Consider the following 10,882-nt stretch of genomic DNA (forward strand, 5'->3'; position numbering starts at 1 on the left):
TTCATTTTTCACATCATGGACTAAATTGCTGCTGCTTATTTTTCCCAACCCAACCTCTAAAACATCATTATCATTTCTTCCATCTCTCCTCAACCTTCTATCTCAATTTCTGGGAAATAGTACTGACGAACATGCAGTACAAACCCACTGACTCCCAAAGTCATCTTGATCACACTTCATCCTGCCAGTTGTTACATCTGGTGATGTTACTTGAATGTTCCTACTGATACATTTCCTGTTTTCCTCAACCAAGGTTTTTCTCCACCTCCCAATGATGTCCAACCCATTTCCCACACTTCTCCCCTAAACTCTTCTCTGCTTTTCTGGTCTCTTTGACCCCCATCTTGTTTTCCAACAGCCTGTATTCAGTCGATCAGTTTATGCTATTTCATCCAAGTTCAACATGAAACTACCAATGTCACGTATTCTCCCCTCTCCCGTCACTTTTTTTACCGAATCATTCCCTCAGTGATATCCTGCTCTATTCTTCACTCACCCTCATTATCTTTTCCTCTTCCCATACCTCTGCCTGTGGCAGGTAAGTAACACCTATACCATGTCAAGAGCCCCAAACGTTCGTTCTAGGTGAAACCGCAAATATTTATACTTATGTCAATTTAGAATTCTGCTCCCAGCGCAATTTCCTACATGCCGCAGGGACTAAATGTACATTGTGTGGCCACTTTGCAGAAAACCCTCGCTGAATTTGAAATGTAATTGAAAGCTTCTGGTTCCACACCAGTTTAATTTGCACTGCACTTTCAATCTGACCTCTCTCTCTCTCTCTCTGCCCTCCTACGCTATTCAAATGAACCTTTCCAAAAACTCTCAAGCGCAGGCTTTGAATTATACATCAAATTCTATAATTTCACATTATAACCAGATAGGACGGCAGAAATTGATAAATCTTTTGTTATTCCTAATTACACTTCCTGCAGTGTCACCTCCGAATACAAATTTCAGTACCCAACCCATGTTATTTTACATCCTCATTCAGCATTTCTTCAGTTAAACCCTCTGAGTTACATCAGAATTTTTGAATTTCCTCCTCTGTCCTCTATTGCTGCCTCTCTACCTGCTTAAAGCAGTAACAACTTTTACCATTTCCAGTTATGATGAAAGGCCATTGAATTGAAGTGTCATCGCTGTTTCCCTCTCTCTAGTTACGCTGCCTCACATGTTGAATATTTAAAACTATATCGGTTTTTATTTCAAGATATCCCGAATATGCACAATTATATTTTTTTATCCCTGTTCAATGCGATAAAAGCTTGACGAGTACTATTTTGAATGAAATTGAACATAGAGTATAAAAATAGACCATCCAGCCCAGCCCTTGTTCAAGCTCCATATAGACTACACTTCTTGCTTCATCTAATGCTTTTAATGTATCGTGCAGGAAGGAACTTCTGATGCTGGTTTACACCAAAGATAGCTGTCATCAGGCAACTGAAGCATCCTCTCACAACTAGAGAGCAGTGCTGAACTACTATCCACCTCTTTGATGTCCCTTGGACTATCCTTGACCGGACTTTGCTGGCTTTATCTTGCACTAAATGTTATTCCCTTATCATGTATCTGTACACTGTCAATGCTCTACCGTTTCTGTTTCTGTTTTCTACTGCACAACTGCCAACAGCTGGGCTATCTCATGCAGGTTTCGCTCGAGTGGTACTGGTTGCAAAAAGATCATTTAGATTTTTATGTGGGCAAGTTTGGTGAGATGATCCATGTCCAAGTTGTCGAGCTTTGACTTGAAGAGTGACAAGGTTGGTGCACATCTGGTGGTGTCGGGAAGGATGTTCCACTCTGGGATAGTCCATGGATATAGTGACTGTAGGTAGCTATTTTCGTTTGATTGTAATCATTTGATTGTAATGCATTGATTGTAATCAGGTATTGTCTTTCGGCTGACTTGTTAGCAAGCAACAAATGCTTTTCGCTGTACCTCGGAACGTGACAATAAACTAAACTGAACTGAGATAGACACAAAATCCTGGAGTAACTCATCGAGACAGACAGCATTTCTGGAGAGAAGGAATGGGTGATGTTTCTGGTCGAGACCGTTTTTCAGACTGTATCCTATTACTTTAACTCATGTTTCATTATTAATAAATCATTTTCAAAGACCTATCCACAAATAAATGATAATTTTGGATCACAAACCAAAATATTACCGATCTATTATAGAGACTGGAAATTGATATTTAAATTCTTTCTGCCAATTATTCAGCATTGTTACTGAGGGAGATTAAAAATAGTTGATGAAGGAATTCACAAACACGATCTGAGTCAATGATTTGCCATCAAAATGATTTCACCTCCATATAGAGAGTCCTTGAAGATTGTTGTGTCAGAAAAGTAACAGAACTCGCAAAGAATTTACATTTTTTTTGTCATATGCTCACTTCTTCATGAAGGCATGACTGTGGTAGCAGTCAGTGAACCCCAGCTGAGCAAAACATTTTCTTGCCTCAAACAGCTGATAAACCATCATTTAGAATGATAACTATACTTTTTGGGTTGAGTCTCTTTTTCAGTCGAATCTTTCCTCTTTATTTGATACTAGACCAAGTGGACCCGTTGGGCCCAAACCACTCCTGCATTGGTGCAGAACCTTCTCCTCCATCACTCCCCTTCCCCTCCCACTCCCCCCTCCCCTCTCCCCCCTCCATCCAACCCCCACTCTCCCTCGCCCCCACCCTTCACCCCCTCCCTCCCCCCCTTCCCTCCCCTTCTCCCCACCTCCCCTTTCCCCTCTCCCCCCTAGGGTTGCCTCTTCTGCATTGGTTCAGAATCCTCTCCACCCCACTCCCCCCCACCCCTCTCCTCCCCCCTCCCTCCCCCTCCCTCCTCCCTCCTCCCTCCGCCCCCCTCCCTCCCCCTCCCTCCCCCTCCCTCCCCTCCTTCCACTCCCCCCACCCCTCCTCCCCCTCCCCTCCTCCACCCCCTCCCTCCCCCACCCCCACCCTCCCCCATTCCCCCTCCCCCTCCCTCCCCTCCCTTCCCTCTCCCGCTCCCTTCCTCCCCCCTCCCTTCCCCCTAGGGTTGCCTCTCCTGCATTGGTGCAGCAACCTCTCCTCCCCCACTCTCCCCTCCCCCCACCCCTCTCATCCTTCCCCCTCCCCCTTCTCCCTCCCCCTCCCTCCTCCCCCATCCCTCCTCCCCTTCCCTCCACTCCTCCCCCTCCCCATCCCTTCCACCCCCCTCCCACCCCCCCACCCTTAACCCCCTCTCCCTCTCTCCCCAACCCCTTCCCCCCCTCCCTCTCCCTCCCTCCCCCACCCCCCACCTCCCCCCATCCCCCCTCCCCCTTCTCCTCCCCCCCCCCTCACGGGAGCAACACGCTATTGTGTACCGGTTTGGCTGTAGTTCAGGAATGTGAACAAACGAGAGTTTTAGTATATAGATGACTTCACTCCTAATCCTTTGACTCACCTTCATTTTTTGAGAATGCATACAAATGGCCTTGCCATTCTTTAGTCTTTACTACTGAGTTCCTAGAGTGCTACCAGCTAGCTCTTTTTGCAAGATCTGGTAATTACTTGGATGAGACCTGTGTCATATTAATGATAAGAACTATGTGTACTGTTAGGAATTATTCAGGGATAATAAAATTAAGTGAAACAAGCAGCCATTCATTCAAAACAAGATTGGTCTTCATAATATCTGTTCTAATGTACATCGAAAACCGTAATCAGCTTGAAATTAAAAGGACAATTTTGCAAACAGACAGGTTCTCTACTTACATGATCATACCTCTTTGTATCATGCATCAGCCTAATGTAAAACAATGGGGTATGGTAATTGGCCGGTATCAAACCAGAAATCTCCAGCTTAGGTTATTAAGCAAATGTGCATTGATATTCATAGTCGTCTTCATAGGTTCATAAGATCTAGGAGCAGAATTACGCCATTAGGCCCTACAGAAAAATGTGTGGTATTGCATTTTGATACAGTGAAATGTGAGGTGTTGCATTATGGGAAGATTAACATGTGCAGGACCTACACAATGAATGGTAGGGCTCTGGGGAGTGTTGTAGAGCAGAGGGATCTAGGAGTGCAGGTGCACAGTTCCTTGAAGGTGGAGTTGCAGGTAGATTGGATGGTCAAAAAGGCCTTTGGCACATTGGCCTTCATCAGTCAGAGTATTGAGTATGGAAGTTGGGAGGTCGTGTTGCAGTTGTATAAGACGTTGGTGAGGCCACATTTAGCGAATTAGGTTCAGTTCTGGGCACCATGCTATAGGAAAGATGTTGTCAAGCTGGAAAAGGTACAGAGAAGATTTACAAGGAGGTTGCCAGGACTAGAGGGTCTGAGCTATAGGGAGAGGTTGAGTAGGCTGGGACTCTATTCCTTGGAGCGCAGAAAGATGAGGGATGATCTTATAGAAGCATATAAAATCATGAGATGAATAGAACTGGTACATGAACAGAGTCTCTTGCTGAGAGTAGGTGAATCGAGGACCAGAGGACATAGGTTAAAGTGAAGGTGAAAAGATTTAATCGGAATCTGACGCGTAACTTTTTCACACAAAGGGTGGTGGGTGTATGGAACAAGCTGCCAGAGGAGGTAGTTGAGGCTGGAATTATCCCAACATTTAAGAAACAGTTAGACAGGTACATGGATAGGACAGGTTTGGAGGGATATGGACCAAACGTGAGCAGGTGGGGCTAGTAGAGCTGGGACATGTTAACCGGTGTGGGCAAGTTGGGCCGAAGAGTCTGTTTCCACAATGTATCACACTATAACACTATGACTTTAAGTCTACTCCGCCATTCAATTATGGCTGATCTATCTTTCCCTTTCAGCCACATTCTCTTGCTTTCTACCTAAAACCCCTGACACCTTTACTAATCACGAATCTGTCAATTTCCACCTTAAAAATATCTATTGACGGCCTTCACAGCTGCCTGTGGCAATGAATTCCACAGATTCACCACCCTCTGACTAAAGAAATTCCTCCTCATCTACTTTCTTAAGGCACATCCTTTCATTTTGATGATGTGGCTTGTCCAAGTCTCCACCACAAGTCTTGGCAGCTACAATATGCTCCCACTGCAAATATCCAATACTGCAAAGTTACTAGTCTACGCACATTTTTTTAAGCTTAGTAGATAATTGCAGCTATCACAAATTGCTGGAGTAACTCAGCGGGTCAGGCAGCATCTCTGGAGAGAAGGAATGGGTAATGTTTCGGGTCGAGACCCTTCTTCAGACAGAACATCAGTCTGAAGAAGGGTCTCGTCCCGAAACGTCACCCATTCCTTCTCTCCAGAGATGTTGCCTGACCCACTGAGTTACTCCAGCATTTTGTGATAACTTAGATAATTGCAGCCATCATTTCTGTAGGTAATTGTGTATTGTCTTTGTGTACTGTACCTTTGAAAGTGTAGTTAATCGTTTAGTTTAATCTTTGTGTTTAATACATGTAAACTCAATGCCCATAGAGTTTGGGGATTCTACTGTGGGGATCCTTTGACGAATAAAGATTTTTACATCAACTAACTTCAGCCTTCGAGCAACTCAGTTCACAAGGTTAAATCATGTACCATATGGTATAACTTTAGATATATTATTTATTCAGCCACTGCCATTAATTCAATATTTGTTTGCTGACAATAAAGCATCCCATTCATCTACCTTATCATCTATATAGAAGGATTAACAGATGCTACAGGAAATCACCTGGGAATACCAGGTGCAGTTGACTTATTACTTGAAGAAGCAAATGATTGAATGAGCAGATAGAATTCAATGTGAATTTTAATCTAACGGCATATGGTTTAAAAAAATCTAATGGGTGAAGAAGTAAGTTTAACAAATAATGCACTGCAGACAATGCTCTGCCCCAGAAAGAGTTGGCCCAGTATCAAATGCAGTACGCAAAACATGGTTCTAGGCTGAATAAGATGACTGTCTTGTTGCTGAGTTCATGAACAGTTGCATAGCCCAGCTTCAGTTCCTCATAGTGTCTCATTCATATCAGGTTAAAAACGCAATCCAGTTCACGCGTGGGAAATCCTGAATTTAGTCATGTACAGAAAATAAATAATAAATGCTTAAAACCATCTTCTTCAACTTTAATGCCAAAGTTGATGTGCATCAGTGACTACATCCAACCCAGCAGAACCTATTTTTACAGCTGCTTGCCCAAGGATGGTCTTCTGTACTTAAAAATGACAGTCAGTCCTCTGAAGTCTATTAGGGATGTACATGATGCTCATTCGTATGAATGCAAGTGCTCAAAGCCTCCAGAATAGTAGTTTTGTGCAATAATGGGAACTGTCCTGAGCTGACATTTCTGGCTGTCAGAGTCCTAGCCTGACTTTTAGCTTAGTTTGTAATTCTTCCACAGAGAATTGAAGAGTGTATTTATCCTTGCATGGTATTTACTACATAGAAACAGCAGGCCTGTTCCTAGTTTATGCTCCAAATGACTAGACAAATTTGAGACATAGAGCGACAATAAAAATAGGCCCTTCGGCCCAACTGGTCCATGCCAACGGAGTTATTTAATTAAGCTAATCTCTCTTGTTGGCGCCCTGTCTCAAAGGTCTCAAAGGTCTTTTATTGTCACGTGTACCAATTAAGATTCAGTGATAAGCGAATTGCCATACAGCCATATGAAAAAAAAGCAACAAGACACACAACTACATAAAAGTTAACATAAACATCCACTACAGTGGATTCCCCACATTCCTCACTGTGATGGAAGGCAAAAAAGTCCAAGCTCCTTCCTCTTTATTCTCCCGCGGTCGGAGCAGTTGAAATATTCGCAGTCAGGGTGATCAAAGCACCCGCAGTCGGCGGTCGAAGCCGCTGCGACTTGGACTTCCCCAAAATCAGTCTCCAACCAGAGACCGTGAGCTCCACGATGTTAAAGTCTGCAAGCACCCATGGCTGGAGTTCCGAGGTCGATCCCTGGCAAAGGGATCGTGAGCTCTGTGATGGTATGTCCACAGGCTCCCCGCGATAGAGCTCCCGGTCAATCGCCACCAAAGGCCACCAACTCCTCAATGTTAGACTGCAGTGAGGACGGAGGTATGAAACGGGAAAAAAATTGCATCTCTGTCGAGATAAGAGATTAGAAAAAGTTTCCCCCAACTCCCTCCCCCGCACCCCCACATAAAACAATCTAAAGAACTCTAAAAAAAATACATTTAACACATACTATTTAAACACAAAGAAGGAAGGGACAGACAGACTGTCGGTGAGGCAACCATTGTTGGTCCATATCCCTTCAAACCTTTCCTATCCATGTGCCTGCCTTAGCATCATTTAAATGTCACATTTGTACTCCCTCCACTTCCTTTGGCACCTCGTTCCATGTATGGACAACCCTCGTCGTGAAAAGAATTGCCTCGTGGGTCTCTTTTAAATCAGTCCCATTACACCTTAAACCTATGCCCTTAATTTTAGACTGTCCTACACTGGGGAAAAGACTGTGGATGTTCATCTTATCTATGTCCCTCTTAGAAACATATGAAATTCTTAAGGGATTGGAAAGGCTAGATGCAGGAAAAATGTTCCCCATGTTGGGGGGAGTCCAGAACCAGGAATCACAGTTTAAGAATAAGGGGTAGGCTATTTAGGACTGAGAAGAGGGAAAACATTTCAACCAGAGAGTTGTGAATCTGTGGAATTCTCTGCCACAGAAGGCAATGGAGGCCAATTCACTGGACATTTTCAAGAGTTAGATTTGGCTCTTAGGGCTAATGGAATCAAGGGAGAAGGGGAAAAAGCAGGAGTGGGGTACTGATTTTGGATGATCAGCCATGATTATATTGAATGGCGGTGCTGGCTCAAGGGGCCAAATGGCCTACTCCTTCACCTATTTTATGTCTGATTTTATATACCTCTACAAGATCATCCCTCAGCCTTCTACGCTCAAGGAAAAGAAATACCCAGTCTATCCACCCTCTCGATGTGGCTTAAACTCTCCAGACCCAGCAATAACCTCAAAAATCTTTTTTGCACCTTTTCCAGCATAATAACATTCTTCCTATAGCATGATGCCCAGAGCTGACCATAATACTCCAAATGTGGCCTGATCAATTTTTTACTTAGCAGTAACATGATCTCCCAGTTCCCATACTCAATATCCTGACTAATGAAATAAGTGTGCTAACCTTCTCCAGCACCATGTCCACCTACGTTGCCACCTTGAAGGAACTATGTACCTGCACTCTTCGGTCTCTCTGTTCTACAACAATCGCCAAGGCTCCACCATTTACTGTGGAATTATAAAACATAAATGTGTGATCATTTACCTGCCTGATTTCTAAATAGCCTGCAATAAATTTTATTAATGCAGGATGTGGATGTCACTGGCACGGTCAGCATTTAATCTGTAATTGATCAGTTACTTTGATCTTTGTAATTGATCAGTCTTTGAAAAGTTTCCGTTTTGAACCTCAGTGGTGCCTGATATTTGTGCTCTGCTTATAAGATAAGGGCATCAAAATCTTAATCTTAATCTTTGAGCCTGATCTGACATTTAATAAGATCATACCTCATCTTCTACCTCCTGCTCCAAATTCTTGAGCTATTTCCAGATCCCTTAAATCCTAAATATCCAGAAATCTATCAAAATCTCCTCTGAGCAAAAAACAACACGATGAAAGAACTCAGCAGGCTAGGCAGCATCTGTGGAGGGAAATGGATGGATGAGGTTTTGGGTCAGGACCCTTGTCTTCCTCCTCCACTGCCAAAGTGAGGTCATATGCAAACTGGAAGAACAGCAACTTGTATTCCACTGAGGGAGCCTACAACCCAATGGTATGAACATTGAGAGTCCAAACCCGAATTGTTGTCTGTACATTTTTCTCAGCAGATGCTGCCTGGCTTGCTGAGACTCTCGATCAGTTTGATGCTTTCTCAAGATTGCAAACCCTCTTTTGTTCTGTGACTGTGACCCCTGGTTCTTGATTACCCAGCCATGGGAAACTCTTCCGAGTGTGGCAAGAATTGTCTAATTTTGAATGAATCTTTCATCATTCTTCTCAATTCCAGTCAATACGAATCAGGTCGATCTCTGTTGGACGTTGCTCTCCGTCTTTCGGAAAGGAAACCAAAGCTATACACAATACTCCTAGTGCTCTCTCACCTATGTTTTATTTAATTGCAGCAAGACATCTTCACTATTGGGTTTGTATCCTCTCAAAATAAGGGACAACATATCATCTCCCTTTCTAATTATCATCATATCATATCATATATATACAGCCGGAAACAGGCCTTTTCGGCCCTCCAAGTCCGTGCCGCCCAGTGATCCCCGTACATTAACACTATCCTACACCCACTAGGGACAATTTTTACATTTACCCAGCCAATTAACCTACATACCTGTACGTCTTTGGAGTGTGGGAGGAAACCGAAGATCTCGGAGAAAACCCACGCAGGTCACGGGGAGAACGTACAAACTCCTTACAGTGCAGCACCCGTAGTCAGGATCGAACCTGAGTCTCCGGCGTTGCATTCGCTGTAAAGCAGCAACTCTACCGCTGCGCTACCGTGCCGCCCTACAACTTTTGCGTGCTACAACTTTGTATTAGCTTTTTGTGAACTGTGACACCAAAGTTCATTCGAACATTAACATTATCTAATCTGTTAACACTTAAAAAGCTCTAGTTTTTCTGCTATGACCAACAAAGTGGATGACCTCACATTTTCTAGGCTATTCTCCATGTTGTGACCAACCACTTAGCTTGTCTACTTGCCCCTGAAACCTCTTTATATGCTTCCCCCGGCTCACAATTCCACCTGGTATTGTATCAGCAACAAACTTGAAAATATGGTGTTTGGTCCTCTCAGCCAAACTGTTGATATAGATTGTGAATAGCTGATGCCCAATCATAGAATCCTGTGACATTCAATCCAGTTATTGCTTGGCAAGCTAAAGAAGACCCATTTAGTCCCATTGTTTGATTTCTTTTTTTGAGCCTCATTCCTTTCTGTTTTCATTGTTTCTGGAAATATTTTTTAAATGGATTTCCTTTTTCGTCTTTAATTTTACCCCTTTTCCCCTCCCCCAACACATTCTTTTTTCTCCTCTCTTATTTCAACTTTTTGACCTGATTTGACAGTAAATTGAACCACTTTGATGTACCCTTCATTCGTCTATTGTTCAGTAAACAATCCTTAAAAGTGACACAAAGTGCTGGAATAACTCAGTGGGTCAGGTACTGTAGCATCACTGGAGAACATGGATAGATGACATTTGGGTATGGATCCCTTATCTGACTTCAGTGAGGGACCCATCTGTAGTTCGTGGTTTCTAATCCTTAAAACTAATTGGTTAAAGGAATACATAGTTGCTTGACCTGTTTACTCAGATTTTGGATGCCCTGAATGAGGTGCCCAATGATTTCTATCTTGCAAATCTAGCAACTTGCCCTTGTACGGTTAACATTACATTGGTAACAATAAGCCTCGCAAATGACAAGCACATTTTTGAGCCAATTTATCTGCTAATCCTTAATCATTCTGGAATGAAGTTGTCTGTCTTTAAAGATTGGCAGTTGATTTTCTGAGAGGTTCCAGTAGAAAGGTCAGTGAAAGGATAATCTCTGCAGAATCTCACTTCATTATTTATAACACTGAACACCCACTTGAATCTTTTACAGTGTGGCCTTTCTTATGACTAAGCTAGGTCAAGTTATTGTTTTGTGATTATTCTGGATTTAAAAAAAGCACCATGACCCTACCCTGGCAGTTATGTTGTAAAATACATTTGTGAGAACACTACATGCATTTATCTGTATTTTTTATCCCACAATTTGACTGAAGATTTGAAAGTGGTTAGAATCAATACTTCACCAGGAGGAATCTGATATAGTTGGACATTGTGGTTGAACCGGTGAGCACTGCATCAACTAAA

Source organism: Rhinoraja longicauda, chromosome 5 (genome assembly GCF_053455715.1).
Source record: "Rhinoraja longicauda isolate Sanriku21f chromosome 5, sRhiLon1.1, whole genome shotgun sequence".
Taxonomy (NCBI): domain Eukaryota; kingdom Metazoa; phylum Chordata; class Chondrichthyes; order Rajiformes; family Arhynchobatidae; genus Rhinoraja; species Rhinoraja longicauda.